The sequence below is a fragment of the Leptinotarsa decemlineata genome, unplaced genomic scaffold (genome assembly GCF_025532065.1).
Source record: "Leptinotarsa decemlineata unplaced genomic scaffold, Ldec_3_MD MMD2_tig00026340_RagTag_RagTag, whole genome shotgun sequence".
Lineage (NCBI taxonomy): Eukaryota > Metazoa > Arthropoda > Insecta > Coleoptera > Chrysomelidae > Leptinotarsa > Leptinotarsa decemlineata.
This window is the reverse complement of record NW_027412694.1, coordinates 5214039-5233371: the sequence shown is the minus strand read 5'-3', so window position 1 is coordinate 5233371 and position 19333 is coordinate 5214039. Positions and strand designations below refer to the sequence as shown.

General features: G+C 32.4%; 1 protein-coding gene across 1 annotated transcript in view; it reads right to left on the bottom strand.

The window, feature by feature from the left end:
• Positions 1–18272, bottom strand: part of LOC111513159 (fatty acyl-CoA reductase wat) — a 93605-nt gene extending 75333 nt beyond the window's left edge. Inside the window, exon 1 of the mRNA XM_023169324.2 lies at positions 18112–18272. The gene's annotated coding sequence lies outside the window, so the exon portion shown is untranslated. The remainder of the gene's footprint in view (positions 1–18111) is intronic.
• Between the last annotated feature and the right edge of the window lie 1061 nt (positions 18273–19333).

The window sequence follows — 19333 nt, the reverse complement described above, 5'->3', positions numbered from 1 at the left end:
TTATTGGCAGTCTATAATGCTCCGAAATCTGTGAAAAGTCTCGATCATCTTCGTTATATGCATTACGTCAAGTCTACAAAACTTAATAAACCTGTGCAGCTTTCAAATATTCCACCAACAAGTGCAGCTGCTCATCAACATTTCAACCGTGTATATCATCAAGTTCAAACTTGGTTAGGACATGATTTGGAACCCCAGGTATGGGATTGGGCAATGCGAAACGATTTTCTGGAGCCTATCATGACAATTTTACCACCTGCTCCAGAAGATTTGCTAAATACAATCTTCTGCAACTGTAAGAGTGGTTGTGGTTCGCGATGCGGATGCAGGAAAGCGGGCTTGCAATGCTCTTCAGTTTGTGGTCAATGTAATGAGCAAGCTTGTCTCAATGCTCTACCATATCAGAGCGACATTAACGAAGATGGAACCTTTGACCCCGAAATCATGGAAGAACTTGAGACAAATGTCGTTGAAGACGATAATGAAGACCAGTTTGAATTTTACCAGCAGCTCGAAGACGACGATGAAGAGGAAGAAGATGATTAAAATTATAAATTGTAGTTTTTGTACCCTTTATTCCATTTCTTTACTTTCAATAAAAATAAATGTATTCAATGATATTTTTTAATAAAAAGATTAATTCATAATTTATTTGTTTTTTTTTTTCATCATGTAAGAAGCTATAAATATCAATTAGGTTAAAATTCAAATGTAATCCCTATATTTTCATTAACAATTCTGCAATTACATGGGCAGGTAAGTGTTGTTAAATAAATTAATACTGAATTAAAAGTGGATAAGTTAGGAAAAAAATGATAAAATATAATATAATAGTCAATAAAAATTGACAAATATTTATAATCATTGATTTATCGATAGTTCATCAACTATATATGGCGCGTTTTCGACCGGAGGCACCGGTTGACCTGAAGTGATGCTGTGACCGCGTGCTCTCCGCCCTCTATCTTGAAAACGGTTCACCGTATAAAATTTTTTTTTAAACAAAATTTGTGGAGAATTTTGTATTCTACAATATTGGTAATAAATACAAATAGCAAAAAACCCATAGGAAATGAGATATTTCCAAAAAAAGCGCAAAAAACCGATTTTTGTAACCTTTGACCTTGAAATTTAATAGTTGCTTACACCCTACCATATGTAGGTTTTGAGACAACTTTTAGGGTGTCAATATACAAGTATATACAGACTTACAGGAGGATATCTCGAATTCCGAGGTGAACTTACTATAATGACTGGACTAAAAGTTCTTCATATCACCTTAAAAGGCAACTAGAACGGGTAAAATCTTTGTGATACATGGTCGAACTGAATCAAATAGCTAGTATATGGTCGGAGTATCCTTGATTCATCTTTATTACCACTGGATATTTTCAACCTTCCAGAATCTATTTTCCAATAAGATTATTGCTATCGTTATTCATTCGCAAACTTGTTCAACGAGGGCATAGGGCAATCTTTCTCACAATATCTCGGAAATAAACTACGTCAGCTTCGTCAAGGTTATTTTGGATAATTGCCGCAATGGCCACCGTCCATTACTGCCGGTATCATTAGCACATCGATCTCGTTGTTTTATTGATATCAAATTGATTCATTAGAAAAGTATGTTCAACTTGAGGATACCGAGATAAAATTCCAACGAATCATGTTATTTGACTGTAGTTTAATGTTTTTCCAATGTGCGTGCATTTTTGTCTCCAAAATCTACATTCTAATGACCACTTGGAAATATATTTGCTGAAAGGAATGGTCAACCAAGTGTTCACAATTTTTCGTGGAGACAATAGACGATAATAATTTGATGATCGAAAGTTATGGACTCACAAATGTATAGAACTGAAAATATTTCGATGAAATTCATTTCAAAGTGAATTCAATAAGTAGAACCTATTGGATAATATCGTGAAAAAATGTAAAATTTTTCATTTCCTGAAATATTATTTAAAAACATTACGAAAAGTGAACATTCAGGTTGTTTGAATTGAAAATATCAACTGGAAATGTAAGGAAACCTTTTTACGAGAATTTGTTTCGAAACTTCATTGGATTAGTTTTTCGTTAGTGTATGAGGAATGAAAGTTCTCAAGAAAAAAAATTAACATTGGCCGGGTAAGTAATCTTCAGGAATGAAGTTTTTTACTTCAACATTATACAGAAAATAGGGAAACTTCTGAGAAAGGGAAGAAAATTATGAAAATTCATTGAAAGTGTGTAGATCATACAAATTGAAGGAACGTTCATTTGAAACAACTTCTTTCAAATCAATTGACATTGAATTGTACAGCTATCACTTCTTTCCATTCAGTTTATGTTACAATCATTCGAAATGGAAAATGAAGGAGAAATCATCCACAGGTATGCTACAAATCTAAATATATGAAAATTTATTGACATAAAATTCCATTTACATAAAATATAGCAATTTCCAAATGAACTCTAAAGTTTAGAATGAAAACACTTGTCTTAAACTTCTCATCTGCAACTTTTGGGACTCCACTATTTCATATCATCTTTCATATCATATCTCATCACGAGAAAAAGCTTTCCACTTCTTCATCATCATATAAAAGAAGTGCAAAACTTCAATCTCATGAAAATTGTACAAGAAAGTGATCCTGAGGTGTTTATTACAAATGTATTTCCAAAGAAATGAACTTTAAACGTTCAAGCCAGTCTCGAATATACCTACACTGTAGGTTGAATGGACTGAGGCCTATCAGAAAACAATTACTCCTAATAACACGAAGGGCGTCAGTGCAGGAATCTTCACAGAAAATTTCCTGAATATGCAATTGGCAATACAACTGAAAGAGTCGACCTTCAATTTTTTTTGGTCGGTGTCTTTGTCCAAACTTCGGAGTAATTACCACCTGGAGTTTGATAGCTTTCTAAGTAGGTGAGACTATATCAATATTTCACAAAATGAATGGGCATATTTGGAGACTGGCTGTAAATCAAATTATCTAAAAGAACAATTCGTTCAGGCCAGTCTCGAAATTCAAAAATTTCTCATAATTGAAGACAGGCTAGTAAAGGAGACTAATTTCGCTTTAACATACATTTGATAAAATAATAATAATCAATTTCAAGTTATTTCAATACGTTTATTTAAAATAGTATGAAGAAAATAACTTCTGTCTACTTTCTACTACGATTTTTATTTGTTACGACCGGTTTCGTTTTATAAAACCATTTTCAAGCAAACTGAGGCATTTTGACAAACAAGTCCATGAATATACAATGATGTACTTGTGCACTGTTTCGAACCATTGGTGTAGTTCAATCCCAACACCAAATCGTTATTTTTAACACCTCGACACGTGTTTCAATCACCTTGTGATCACCTTCAAAGGGAAGATTGAACTGTTCAATTTTCCTCTTGAAGAAGAAGAAAACTCTCACTCTACTCGAGATAAGTATTGCGAAAAGTGCGGCCCATGAAGGTCTACGCCTGTACTACGTCTGCTTTCGAAAATGATTGAATTACAGGGTTGTCTTCGTCTTAAATGTCTTACACTGTATGTGGCGCATAGACTTTCACCCCGTTATGAGCTTGTTATTCATTAATTTACATATGTTTACGGTATTTCATATTTGAGTGAATTTGTTATTATGCGAATTGATTCAATATTACATTTTTATGAATGAACCGACCCGTTACTTGATGAGAATTATTAGCACTATCGATGATAATGATTGAATTAATTACCGAGGAAGCTACGTTGTGAAATTTGTTTGATTGTTATCAGAGAGAGTATTATATTATTTTAATTTCAGGGTAATATAGCTTTATAGAGGACATTATATGATTTATTTTTATTTATTTATCGGTCAAGTACACTACAGAATTATTATAAAATCCCAAATGGTACGTCAAGAAAGTTTCAATTGTTGAAACCAGTCAAGCATTAGAGTTCAGTTATGAACCCAACAAGTAAAATCCATAATATAACTATTATAATTGCTTAAAAATGAATAAACCTATTTATTTTTTATCAGTCCTATACACCACAAACTATTAATAAAATACCAAATGGAACATAAAAAAAAATATTAAAAAGACAAAAATAAGCTTAAAGACATTCAACACTAATGAATAATTTAGTTATAAAACTAAAACGTAACTATGTCAAGTACATTACAGAATTGTAACAAAGTCCCAAATATTACATCAATGTGCAAACAAACCCTAGAGTCAAGTTATTACTTCATATTAAATAAAGGTATGCATTTTCATTTGTCAAATAGTGCATTAAGTTCAAATTCAAAAAAAAGACATGTACGAATACTAGAATAAGTTATGATTATTAAAAGAAATAATAAACGAATATTCAGAAGTTTAATAAACAATCTCTTGATGAAGTCGTCTAATTGCCATTTTTTTGAATTTTAAATATGACAAATGAAAAAGATCAAGTTCTGAAAAGTATGTATTGAAATTTTTTTGAAGCCTACAACTTATTGCCATCGAGCCATAGTTAGTCCTGTGAAATCGCAACCCAAATGAAAAAATGCGATTGCTTCTTAAGGATCTTGAGTTAACAGAAAGGCAAAGGTCATCTAAAATAGCTGAACAATTGTAGTGGAAGTTTATTATTTTATGAAGGAATAGAACCATTGCAAGTTTACGTCTGTCCTCAAGTGATAATAAATCTAATACCGACAGCCTCATTTGCGAGGTAAATCCAAGTAGGGTAGGCCAAGTTTCCAAATTATATATTTTGAAAAGCGATTTTGCACTTTTTCAAGCCTCTCTTTGTGACAAGAATGAAGAGGACACCAAATTACACTATTATATTCCAAAATACTCCGAACCAGTGAAAAGTATAATGTCTTTATAGCATCATATTCTGTAATATGCCGGGTATTCCTTTTGATGAATCCGAGCATTCTGAATGCTTTATTACAGATATTATTGATATGATCAATAAAGCTTAGATCTTTATCGAAAGTAATTCCCAAATCGCATAAGCTTTTGACAGTTTGAAGAGTTGCATCATTAATGGAGTAGTTTCCAATGATAGGATGTCTCATTCTATAAAATCTCAACACATTACATTTCTTAATGTTAACTTTTAGACAATTAGTATTACAGTAGGTACAAAAGCTATCTAGGTCATTCTGTATACATTCAATATCATTGGTAGATTGCACTGTTTTGAAAAATTTTAGGTCGTCCGCATACAGAGAGATATTACAGTGTTTGAACACTGATTTAACATCATTAATAAAGAGTAGAAATAATATAGGACCAATGTGCGAACCTTGCGGAACTCCTGAAGTTACATGAATTGTTTCTGACACACTGTCAGCTATCCTCACATTCTGCGATCTACCGGAAAGGTAGGATTCAATAAATTTCAAGTATCTGCCCGTTATTCCAAGATTATTAAGTTTTAAAATTAATAGTTCATGACAAACTGAATCGAAGGCTTTAGCAAGGTCCGTGTAGATAACATCAACTTGGAACCCTTGCTCAAGCTTATTTGTGATGAAGTTTTGATAGACAGCCAAATTGGTGGCAGTAGACCTTCCTTTGTAGAATCCATGTTGTTCATCTATTATGACGTGTTTGAAATTATTGAATATTTCATCCGTAATTAAAGATTCAAATACTTTGGGAATACAAGAAATTTTCGAGATACCCCTGTAATTCTGAATGTCATTTCTGTTTCCACTTTTGAATACTGGAGAAAGGAAAGATTTTTTCCAAACACCTGGAAAAATCCCTGTATCAAATGATCTTTGAAAAAGTATTTTAAGGGGATGTGATAAACAGTGACAGCAATTCCTTAACAATACTGGAATTCCGTCAGGACCCGCGCCCTTTGAGACATCTAGGTTTTTCAATTTATTTTCAATTACCACTTCACTGAAGGTGTGGAAAGATAACGTGTTGTTAATATCGTAATTGGTATGGACTGGTACATAATTTTGAACAGGTGAATGAATCGAAAAGCAAGATTTGAAATGTACCGCAAAAGCATCGGCAATAGTTTTAGGGGTGTCAAAGTTCAACCCATTATATGTCATAATAGTAGGTAACCCTTTATCTTTCCTCAATGAATTGAAAAATGACCAGAAATATTTGATGTTAGTAGGGATCATATTTTCTATATTAGATAGATATAGCAGGTAACATTTATCTATATGATACTTGGTTTCCTTGCGCAACTTGGAGTATTCTTTGTAATCACAATCCAATTTAGTTTTTTTGAATTTCTTGAATAAGGAGTTCTTTTTTTTTATAAGTTGAATCAGAAAGGAACTGTACCATTTAGGATACTTTGAACTAGTTATATATCGCTGTGGCACAAATCGAGTAAAACCTTCAAATAAAATTTCATAAAAGGATAAAACTGCTAACTCAATTTCCGAATTAAGCTTAGAAGACCAATTAATGTCGCTTAAGTAGCTATTCAGCCCTTCGTAATCACCTTTTTGAAATAAAAACACTTTTTCTCTATATCTGAACGTAGGCTGTAACATATTCTCAAAATCTAATTTAAGCTGGAGTGGAGGGTGATATGCATCTGCCGGAAAATTATTGAGCAGTGTAGTATCAGAAAGCCTTACGTCAATTGAAATTTCATCAGAGAAAACTAAGTCCAAAATTTTTTCTTTAACATTTTTAACATCATTATATTGCTGAAAGCCCATAAACGGGAGTTCGTCGAGCAGAAATTCTACACGCTGGTCAGGTAAATACTCTGGAATCAAAACTTGTTCCTCATATGACCAAGTAACTCGGGGAAAGTTGAAGTCACCCACAATAATGAAATTTGCGCCTATGTGATGTCTTTTCACCTCGGTAATATGCTCAACAAATCTTTGATATGCATCGAGAGACGATTCAGGAACAAAGTAAACGACACACAATACAATCGATTTGTTGTTGATCTTAAGTTTCACCCAGACATCTTCAAACAAATTAGAATCAGAAACTCTTATTTCTGTAGCGTTATAGGATGATTTAATTGCTATTATAACACCACCTCCACGCGTACAGTTAGTACTGTTGTAGTCACGTTCATCTTCATGACACATTCAGCTATTGTTTTGTGATGAATTTTTGTTCGCTAGTGAATTATGATTTACCTTTCTTTTGTTATTGACGCAGATGAAGTAGCAGGTAGAAGCTATAGTTTCTATTATTTTCCATAGCATGACACGAATACAATAAGGTAAACCTTCATCAAGTATCATGATAAAACAACTTATTGATGAAACAGAAAACAATCAAAACGAAAAAAAGGTTCTGCAATTTTTCTCGTAAATTTTTGGGATATTTAGAAAAATAATGCATACAAAAGTTGAAAATCATCATATTTCCTACAGCTTTTGTATTTATTTTTCCGGTATGAAGTTTAATATCGGTGAAAACCATGAAAATTCGTTTTCCATCCCTAAAATTCTTCTAATGTCATCCCTCGTAACTTGGATCAACTCCAATGTATTTTTTTCTCTTGGCAGTTTTAAACCAACAGGCTTGCAACCATGGTGTGAACCAAATGATTTTTTGAGAAAAAAAAACTGTTTTTCATTGGGTTTTTCTCTCTATGTAATTGATATCATTCTAATAATTGAAACTGCAGCTTAATAAACTACAAATAAAAATTTGGTATTTGAATTTTTAAATTGATATATTTCAAATTATTCTAATAATTGAAAGAACTATAATTCTACACTAGTAATATTTAAATTTTTTTTCCATTTTGTTATCTTTTTAATACATCTGCCGCGAATGAAGGTAAATAAATTCTATTTTTGTATTTTCGAACTTTGTTATTTTGAATATTATTACGTTTGAAGATTTTTTGTTAGGTAAATTTTTTGTGTGTGTAAATGAAAATAAAAGTTGTCTTAATCATTTTTTTTTCATTGTTTTTTACTATTATTTCATAAAATAATTTATTAATTTTTAAAGTACTTAGACTTATAATACTTTGTATCAAATAAACCTGGTTTAAACCAAATAAACATGACTTGAACGAAAAAGCTGGTGTTTTTGGTTTTTTGGAAAAAACCCTGCCCACCCGTCAACCGGAACGCTTCCCGCCAAAAAGGCACACCGTCGACCAATCAGGACTTTCTACGCCACAAGTACAGACCACGGCAACGAATCCGGCTAAAAAGCAGAACAACACAGAAAAATCCTTGAGACGCTCTAAGAGCGGTGCCTGTGCGAAAGTAGCGATCCACTCTGGATTTGAATCGCTAGCGATTAAATTTATTTGGAAAAACCTTCTTAGGAAGTTTATTTCACATAAACGCAGTTCTCCAAATGGAAGAGTTCTCAAACAGTGAAGTTCGAGGTGTGATGAGTTGAACCTCAAAACATGAATGAAGCAAATGGAATCTTGCCGAAACGTAATGATGTCGAAGACGAACGGATGTAAACCCGGGATGACACTTCAGCATATACGTTTTTTTAATGCCCCTCCCGCTTTTGTTTTTTGAACGGATCATTATAAAAATTGACATTTGAAAAAATGAAATTAATGCATGAATACTTCATTTTGAAATGGAATTGACGAAAAACTTTCAAGATGGCGACTGGGCGCCATCAGGGAAAAAAATTAAAAGGAAAGAGGGTCTTGTGACACAAAATTTGAAAGTTCTTAACGAATACTTTACAACCCTAGAATATGAAGTCAATATCTTTACCTATTACAAAATGGCGGAACATTTAATAGTTTACTGAAAACAAACACATAATATCGATATTCCTTTTTATCTGCCATATGGCGATTCCAACAACCTGATAAGGTTCGTTGAGTTATTTTTTGTTTATAAAAACGATATCATTGTTCGGTTGAATTATTTTCATTTAGTTTTCGGTTTTACTATTAGAAAAGTACCACGTCAACAATATCTAAAATGGTCAATTCTCGTCCATTGGAAGAAAAAATTGAAGCGATTTTTATTTACGAACTTTCACGAGACCGAATTGATTGTCAATGATTGTTTTTCGAATCGTCCTATCTGTAGAAAATATTTGAGGGAACTTGTATCCAAATTCACAACTACCGGTAGTGTTTAAAAAAAATATATTTTTCCGTTAATCAGCTGTCGCCCCCATACGAACGACAACTCTCAAAAGTTGAGACACTTGTGAGACCTTAGGACTAACGAGGTCTTAACTTTTAACGTGTGATTCCTAACACGGTTGCAGAATCATTCCAGCTTCAACCAGATAAATTCTCTCGAGAAAAATATCTGGTAAAGGCAAAATTCGAACTTACGGCCTTACGATCGAGAGACGGGCGCACTTCCACCGCAGCCAATTCCACACCAACAAAAAGCCCCCAGATCAACTACTGTTGATCTTCTCCTCACTGATATCGACGAAGCGAATTCTAATGAATTCGATATGGATATTGTATTCCAACAACATGGAGCACCGCCACATTACTCCAGACAAGTGAGGAACTATTTGGATACTACTTTTCTCGGTCGTTGGATTGGCCGTCAAGGTGCTACAGAATGGCCAGCCTGCTCACCAGATTTGACACGTTTAGATTTTTTTATGGGGCTATTCGATGCAAAAAGGTGTACGAAACTGAACCAGCTTCAATGTTGGATATACGGCAGAGGAAATAAATATTTGTAAAGATATTGACGTTACTGTGTTCGAAAATGTTCGGCGAGAAATATCGGATAGTCTGTTCATGTGTCAAGAAGTTCAAGGCAACCATATTGAGCATCGTCTGAACTGACCTCAAGCTTATAACCTCATATTATGTAGTTGAATGTCAATGTATGCAGGCAATTATTAAAAGTTTCGTCATTTTGTAGTAGTTGAAGATATTGACATTATATTCTAGGGTTATGAAGCATGTGTCAGGAGCTTTAAAAAAAGTTTCATCTGTCAATTTCACTTCAAAATGAAGTATTCGTGCATTTATTTCATTATTCCAAATTTCAATATTTTGAGTTGACCCGTTCTCCATCTTTATAAAGATGGAGAAGTAGAAAGCTAAAACCTTTTTTTTTCCAAAAAATCTTCAATCCTAGAAATTTAACTCCATGGGGCTTATTTTTGCTCCTATTGGTGTTACAAAAGTTTGTTTGAATATTTTATGTTCATCAAAATGAAGAAATTTTTCATTTACTGAATACATTCTCAACAGATTTCATTATTAGTGACTTGAATCTTGAATTCTAGAAATTTTGCCGTTTTGATATATAATACAATCGCAACCTCGTATTTATTTCAGCAGAAACCGGAAAAGGACCACACAATAGTAGGGTTGAGAAAAACCATCTTGTTAAACATTTTGAGAATTGAACACTATTCCTAGAGTGAAAGAATGGAGAAAAACTAACCTAAAGTGTCTGAAAATTGAGAAATACCGGTAACTTTGAAGTTCAAACATTTATACAACTTATTCAATATCTTTCTCAATTTTGTTACGTATAAACATCATGATGACCAAATGACTATATCAGAATTCAGCTTAGTTTGAATAAGACTGAATGGAATTTAGAACTCATTACATTTTCAAAGTCTGAAATATATTGTAAATTGGAATAAGGAAACATTTTGATATAAAAAAATGAGAGATTTTTTGTGTCCATTTCATTATTTACTTTATGACCTGTTTTTAATGAATAGGTATTTTTGGTGAATTGAATTGACAAATACATTTCTGTATTGATATTCAAATGATTTGTTTCACAATAAGCCATCAGGCTATTCAAATAATGATATAGTCATCAGTACATAGCAAAAATTTGCAAAGATTGAAATAGTGATTCAAATCATTGATATATACCGAAAGCGAAAAAAACTCAGAAATAGGTATGATGTAATTTACACCAGTTACGTGGTACCAGATGTCAAGAAACGTGCCTTATCTACAGGAGCCCGAGACTCATTATATTTCAAATATTTTAATAATTGTCCTAATAAATATTCATTCTTTGCACTGCTCTCGAAGATAATAAACGCTTTTTTGAGTCTTATTTGAAATCGATTTTTTTTTTGAAAACCAAGTTCTCGATGTCCAAATTTTCAATACATAATTCACCACAGTTAGTCAGATATCCTCATTCATCTTCGGGTATTGTGACGCTCGAAAATTCTATCGTAAAGCGAAACACGTGTCGCGGTTTTGTAATCTTTTGAGTGGAAATCTCACAGTGAAGTCTTATTTTGGAATACGTTGTAATGGATTTTCATTGAATATCGGTCAGTTCTACCATACTTTCAGAAGCATCATCTTTAAACCACTCAGAGTAATACCAACGGATTGAACTATTGAAAACATCTCTAAATAGTAAATTAATTAAACACTTTGGAACAGAAGATTTCACATCGTGAGTCTTCCATATATTATATTGTATGGCGTGTCTATCAATTAATTCAATAATTCAATGTTGAACAAAGTAGTTGTTTCGGGAGGAATTTACCTTCCAGTTTCTATCTGAAAGAAACTTCTATGTATGATCTACACATCATTCAAAATATTTTATTCTTAACTTAAATACTTTCTTCTTGCGTCTGGAAGCTTCCCACAACTCTTTTGAAAAGATTGAGAAATAGAAATCCTAAAAAACTTTCCATTTTCCTAGAGCTAATTCCTTTAAAAAATATACTACTGTCAATTTGAACGAGATACATTTGTCTGCAATTGAATCAAATAAGCATAAGAAAGTCTTTACGTTGTATTATCGAATCATAAATAGTTTTGAATATTACTACAGCACGAAACCATTATTTTTAACACCTTGACACGTGTTTCAATCAGCAAGTGATCATCTTCGAGAGGAATATTAAACTGATCCAATATTCCTCTCGAAGATAATCACTTGGCGATTGAAACACGTGTCAAGGTGTTAGGATTAAACTCCAGTAATATTCATTATTACACCAAAGGTTTCAAACAGTGCAACACAAATAAGTGATTTTGTCTCATCTATGACATAAAGTCATAACATTATGAATGAAAAAGCGCTTCGTCTAGTAATATTATCCAGAGAGATGCTGGTGACGTAATAAAATGTGTTATTAAGTGTCTTATTCCGAAATTCCGAACGAACGAATGTTCAGAGTGAAAACTGCATAGAAAAAAATTGGTTTTTGTATAATAGTAGTTATAATATAATAGTAGTATAATGTTTATGTAAGGGTAGTGGTTTCAGGAGGGCTGTCTCTGAAAATGATTTCTATGTCCGATCTTAACATCTTTGTAAAGAATTCTTTCTGAACTTAATTCCTTTCTTTTCTCTGGAGTTTCTCCACAAATTTCGAATGGAAATAGAGAACTAGAAAGGAAAAACATATCTTATCCAAAAAAAACATCTCTTCTGAAACAGCTCAGGTGGCTAAAAACTGTCATTTCTTATCAATTTCTTCCAAGTTGGGAACAGTACTTGTTTTAGATTTATTCTCCAAAAAGGTTCCAGTTCATTTCTTCATTTCACACCTCTATCTATACAGTAAATTCTAGTTTTTAATTTTTTTGTTGAAAATAATATTGTCGGATTTTCAGATCGATAGTGGCAGCTTCTGTGGTTGTTTTTGAGGATTCAAAGGAGTCGAGCAAAGAGATACTGATTAACAAGATTTTTTTTCCAGAAAATATTTATACTGGAATGGTTTTTTTCGTTGCTCCATATATCTATTCGCAAATTGTTAACCTCAAACGTGTTGACATTTATTTGCACCCGTGTTAGGAATCACGCCTTAGAAAGTAAGACCTCGTTAGTCCTTAGCTAGCACTTCTGAGGATTGCCGTTCATAGGGGTGCGATAGCTGGTTAACGAAAAACATATTTTAAACATATTTCTTAAACATGTTCAAAGATGCATCTACTTTTTATATATCTCTCTAGGTAATATTTATCCCCTGGGGTGCCTCGTTCACTTTAGATATTTGGTGCTTGAGTTATTCTGCTGATTCTATAGATGTCGTCTTCATAAGGGGAGATATCGTCGCCCTTGTTCTGTAAGGACAGTTGAATCCAGCAATGCATTTTTGGTTTGGATTAACACATGATGAGACCTATGGCAGGTCTGTTGTTGGATCACCAATGTTTTGGGTTCTGTATTTCAACCGGTTGTCTTGCAGTAAAAGCTGCAGTGAAATACGGATAAGGAATTTTTTCGGTGGTTGATGTCAAAGCTTAACTGACCGCTTTGGGTAACTTCGTTCACCATAGATATTCGAGAATTGAGTTCTCTGTAGAAACAATAGATGGCGTTTTCGAAAGAAGAGATGTCATCCACCTTGATTTTTACGAGATGTTCAATCCTGTAATATTTGGTGATACATAACACCAAATATATGACTCCCTCCTCTTTCGGTTGATGAATTTCATCCACCTCATATTGATAGAAATAGAAAAAAGAGATATTTTGAAAATGAAAGATATTTTTGTCTCGTCTCTAATGACCTCATTGATCGATGCAACCTTTGTTTTGGAATGAATGGAAGTTTTTGTACGATACTTGTGTGAATAAGGAGTTTTGACGTAAGTGAATGACATGCGTATTTCATGCGCTGTTTACCTCATTCAAATTCTCCATCACTTGTTACGGGACTTATCGCTCAGAAGATATCATGGAAACGTCATTATAATGCCGTCTATCATTTTGGAAACGGAAATAGAACGTTACGTTTATGTATTGAAAAATGAATATTTGACTGACCGTATTGAGTCAACGGATAGAAAAATTTTGAATAATTTCAATATGTCCATTTTGGAGTTTAATCCCAACATCAAACCGTTATTTCAACACTTCGACACTTGTTTCGATAACCAAGTGATCATCTTCAAGAGGAAGAATAAACTGTTTAATCTTCCTCTTGAAGGTGATCGAAACACGTGTCGAGGTGTTGATATAACGGTTTGATGTTGGGATAAAACTTTGGTGATGCTCCAAAGGTTCCAAACAATGCATCGCATTGTTGAATAACGGGGTCTCTCAGTCAAAAAATCAAAAACTCTGCTTTACTTTGCCAAGCTTTCGCTTCTAGTGGGAAGCTTCTTCAGGGCAGTAAAAATGAGTAAAAAACAATTAATTGAACATATAATGTTTTTACTCATTTTTACTGCCCTGAAGTAGCTTCCCACTAGAAGCGAAAGCTTAACAAAGTAAAGCAGAGTTTTTGATTTTTGATTTTTTGACTGAGAGACCCCGTTATTTCATTCTACTGTACATTTCTCCAGTCGCTAAGTTTCTCAACTTTATATATATATATATATATATATATATATATATATATATATATATATATATATATATATATATAACACATGGATCAATAAGTCCCGAGACTAACAATGAAAACAACATTTTTTTTACAAAATTTTTTTTTATTCATCAACATAATCTCCTTTTAGGGTGATACAATGGTTCCAACGCTTTTCCAATTTTTCAATACCATGTTTATAAAAAAATGTATCTTTCGCTTCAAAATAAGTTTCAGTTTCAGCGATGACCTCCTCATTTGAGCCAAATCTTTTTCCCTGGAGCATTTTTTCAAGATCAGCAAAGAGCCAGTAGTCACTGGGGGCTAAATCTGGTGAGTATGGGGGGTGGGGAAGCAGATCAAAGCCCAATTCGTTTAATTTTGCCATTGTTTTCATCGACCTGTGGCAAGGTGCATTGTCTTGGTGAAAAAGGATTTTTTTTCTCTGCATGTGCGGTCGTTTTTTGCGATTTCCTCCTTCAAACGTACCAGTAAGTCAATATAATAATCACTGTTGATCGATTTACCTTTTTCGAGGTAGTCAATGAAAATCACGCCATGCGCATCCCAAAAAACTGACGCCATCACTTTGCCAGCTGACTGCTGCGTTTTCGGACGTTTCGGACGGCTTTCGCCAGCTGTGCGCCACTCAGATGACTGCCGCTTTGACTCTGGAGTGTAGTGATGTATCCATGTTTCGTCCATGGTCACGTAACGACGCAAGAAATCTTTTTTGTTGCGAGTAAATAGCGATAAACAGCTTTCTGAATCATCGACTCGTTGCTGTTTTTGTTCCATCGAAAGCAATCGCGGCACCCACTTAGAAAAAACCTTTTTCATGCTCAATTTTCACTCACATTTTCCGGTGTAACAGCTTCCACAGGTCTACCCGAGCGTTCTGCGTCATTTGTGTCGGTACGACCACGTTTAAACTCGGCAAACCACCGACAAATCGTTGCTTTTGATGGACAAGAGTCCGGGTAACATTTTTCAATCCATTCTTTCGCTTGCACGGTGTTTTTACCCATTAAAAAACAATGTTTTATCAGAACACGAAACTCGGTTTTTTCCATTTTTTAAACAAACTACAAAACGACTTTACTCTAACCTCGATAACTCAGCTGTTTCTGGTCCGATCGACTTAAAATTTCGACACGTTTCAAGCAAAGGTTAGTACTCTAGAAAGACGTTGTTTACTAAGACTGGTTTACTAAGAGCGCCATCTCTGGGTTAGTCTCGGGACTTATTGATCCATGTAGTATATATATATATATATATATATATATATATATATATATATATATATATATATATATATATATATATATATATAATATATAATATATATAATATACAGCAAAATGTTTAACGGGGTCTTTCAGTCAAAAAATCGAAAATCAAATCTCTGTTCTACTTTGCCAAACTTTCGCTTCTAATGGGAAGCTTCTCCAGGGCCTATAATTTATTGAGTTGTTGGTTTTTTTTGCCATCGAAAAACATTACAATTCATACTTACAGTAAAAATGAGTTAAAAACAATAAATTGAACACATAAACTGACGGAGAAGGTTGAGCATGTATAAGATCAATTTGGGTTTGACAAATGTCATACTTTGACATAAATGTCATTTTTCAATAGGTATGATGATTTAAAAATTTTTGACTTTGAGAAAGAGTTATTGATTGTTACAATTTTCATTATTATTTTCATTTTGCTGTACATTATTCCTGTCGCTAAGATTATCCACTTATATAATATATATATATATATATATATATATATATATATATATATATATAAATATATATATTTCGGAAAGAAAGTTTTTGGCTTTCTACTACTCCATCTGATACAAAAAAAAGGGATGAGAGAATCTTCCAAAGAAAGGAAGGAAGTAATCAATTTGAAACTCTATACATGAATGTGTAGATCACGCAAAGAAGTAACTTTCAGACATAAACTGAAAGAAAGTCCTCCTGAAACAGCTACTTTCATATAAACATTGAATTACACGAAAGAAAATAATTCTTTCGAAACAAATACTTCTATATGAACACTGAATTATACAGAAGATACTTTTCTCTACTCAGTTTGTATTTCAAACAATTGTTATTCCACAATAACTGTCTGAAAGTTACTTCTTTGCATGATCTACACATTCATGTATAGAGTTTCAAATTGATTACTTCCTTCCTTTCTTTGGAAGATTCTCTCATTTTTTTTGTATCAGATGGAGTAGTAGAAAGCCTTTCTTTTCCAAAAAAATTAATCACTCCTTAAAATATAACCCCTTCAATTCAAATATATATATATATATATATATATATATATATATATATATATATATATATATATATATATATATATATATATATATATATATATATATATATATTATATATATATATATATATATATATATATATATATATATATATATATATATATATATATATATATAGAAACAGAAGTTATTATCGGACATAGCACTCATGAAAGTGGCAAACCATAGACACGTGTTTCGGGCTTTTGGCCCATCATCAGTATGGTGCAGCCACTTTCATGAGTGCTATGTCCGATATTAACTTCTGTTTCTATATCAAGACACTCAATAACTTTCATATTTGTATATATATATATATATATATATATATATATATATATATATATATTGTATATATATATATATATATATATATATATATATATATATTGTATATATATATATATAGAGCGAACATATATAGGTGTATACAGGGCTATTCAAGTCCGAAACTATGCATGTAGATTTCGTAAAAAGTGACAAAGAGTTTGATTAATTATGTCAAAGTGGCATATTTTTGTACTATTCAACGATAGTGAAAAACTGACTTTGAGTTTTTTCGTTTTCGGAAATATACAGAAAAAAACGAAAATTTCCAAATTATATTTTAGCCTCCACTTTATTTATTTGTAGAGATATTGAACATCAGTTGACACTTTGCCATTGTAATTTCTAGCAAAAACCGATATCTATGTTGGTTTCTCCGGTATTTTGGATGATACCTTGTCGTTACTTTTGTTAGAAATTGAGAGAGTTTAATTCATCGACATCCACTGATTGAATCTTTATTAAACACTGTGTAGGCTGAGAGGATTAATGGACCTAAAAGTTTGAGTTTTTCTGAAACTTTCGAAAGGTTGTACGAATTAGACATACCTTATTGGAATTACTAGAGGAGATGTCAGAATTTTTTTAGTGGAAATGGGCTGTGCTACTTGAATTGCTTTCTTTCGAGTGGATATCAAATTCGAAATAAAAAAATAATAATTTATTATGATGATTATTGAAATATTGAAATACCTTCAATTTCATGAAATCATAATATATGACCATCACTGATAAAAAATTTCTACAAAAAATGAAGATCTGCATTTGAAATTCCAATGTTGAGGCTAGAGCTACTTCTATGGACAGCTTATAAAACCATTCTTCAATCATAGTTGGATCAGTTTTGATAGTGAAGTAAAAAAAGATTTTTAGCATCTCTAAAAATGAAGAAGGTACAATGAGGAACATAATTTTAAAATTTTGAGTTTACTAGTAAAAGTGAAAAGAAAACCCTGCATAATATTATTGTAGAAAACTCAGGTTAAAATAATAAACTCCAAATGAGAATTGATGAACCTAAGTTTATTTCAAATTTAGAGCAATCGAAATATATAAACACATAAACTACAGATAAGTAAAATATCTCAAGAAGGTTTAAAAAGCTGATCAAACGTAACAATTTCAGTACAGTGCTAGGTGTGAGTGAACTGAGAGTTTGTATTCTTTATGTTAACTAAAGATTTTTGAGCATTTCATGAATTAAAAGTGGTCTCTTGATTGAAGTTCACTTTTCACTTACCTGATGATTCAGCACAAATTATTGCATGAAATTATGTTGAATTTTTCATTTAATAAAGTACAATTGTACGAAACAGCACGCACGAGCTACACTAAAATCGTTCTTGTACTAACTGTTCAGTCTACTTTGAAATGCTGCGTTACTATGAGTAAACTGGCATTAATGAAAATAGCTTACCTTTACTCTCTTCACGCAAATGTCCCCTTCTCTTTTGATCATGAATGACATCTTTCTCTACTGGGTGTTTACATAATTATCATTTGATATTAAGTTACGATTTCGCGGTATCATTAAAGTTAATAGACATGAATTTTAAAATGGATTACTATAGATTTTTTTTACTAGCTCGAAGGGCTGTTAAAGACAATAATATTTTTTTCATTCTCATCAAGCTCATTAAGAATGTTATAGTAGATCAAATTGCGATCACAGATGAATGCAAAAAAAGTTGTCAACTAGGACGGAAATTCAATAAAAAAAAGCGACAAAACCGTTAACAGGACATTGAAGTTGAAAAAAAATGGATCAATTGTTGGCATGAATCCAACTGATGATGAAGAAAATGTTTTTTTCACAGGAGAAGAGTCAATTTTCTGACTCTATGTTAGATCGTATTTTCGAAAAAGATCGCCAGGATATGAATTTGATGTATGTCATCTAAATACTATAGGAATAGTATTTAGATAACGTTATTGTTGAGAGATTTCTCTATCAAACAATTTCAATGATTATCACTCTGTAAACCTTTCAGGCAATCTCAAAATGCTGTCAAATGAAGTTTCCGATTAGAAATGAATATACAAACTAGAAAAAAATATTTTAAGTATCCCTGAATCATGATTTTCCGCAGAAAATATCATAGCAATTAATTTGAAAGAGTTTGGTCATTTGAGTTCTGGAATTTACATAAAATTGTTTGAAGAAACGCATTTTGTGTGCCGTGATATTGTTTCAATCTATGTAATAATTTGTGACAATATGGATGTTAATAATTTGAATATTCCAAGGGATACGGAGAAAAAAATTGATACCTATTTCTAGTTGGCATTCAATGCGTGATCTACTGATTGCTCTCAGTTTGACTCCCACTTATATAACTCTGATTTTTACTCATTTTCCAAAAGCAATAGAAAGCTCTTTCATTTCATTAGGTATATCAACCAACAGAAATTGGAGTAGAGAGCCATTTTCTTGAATTTCTTATTGAATTCGTTTTTCGACT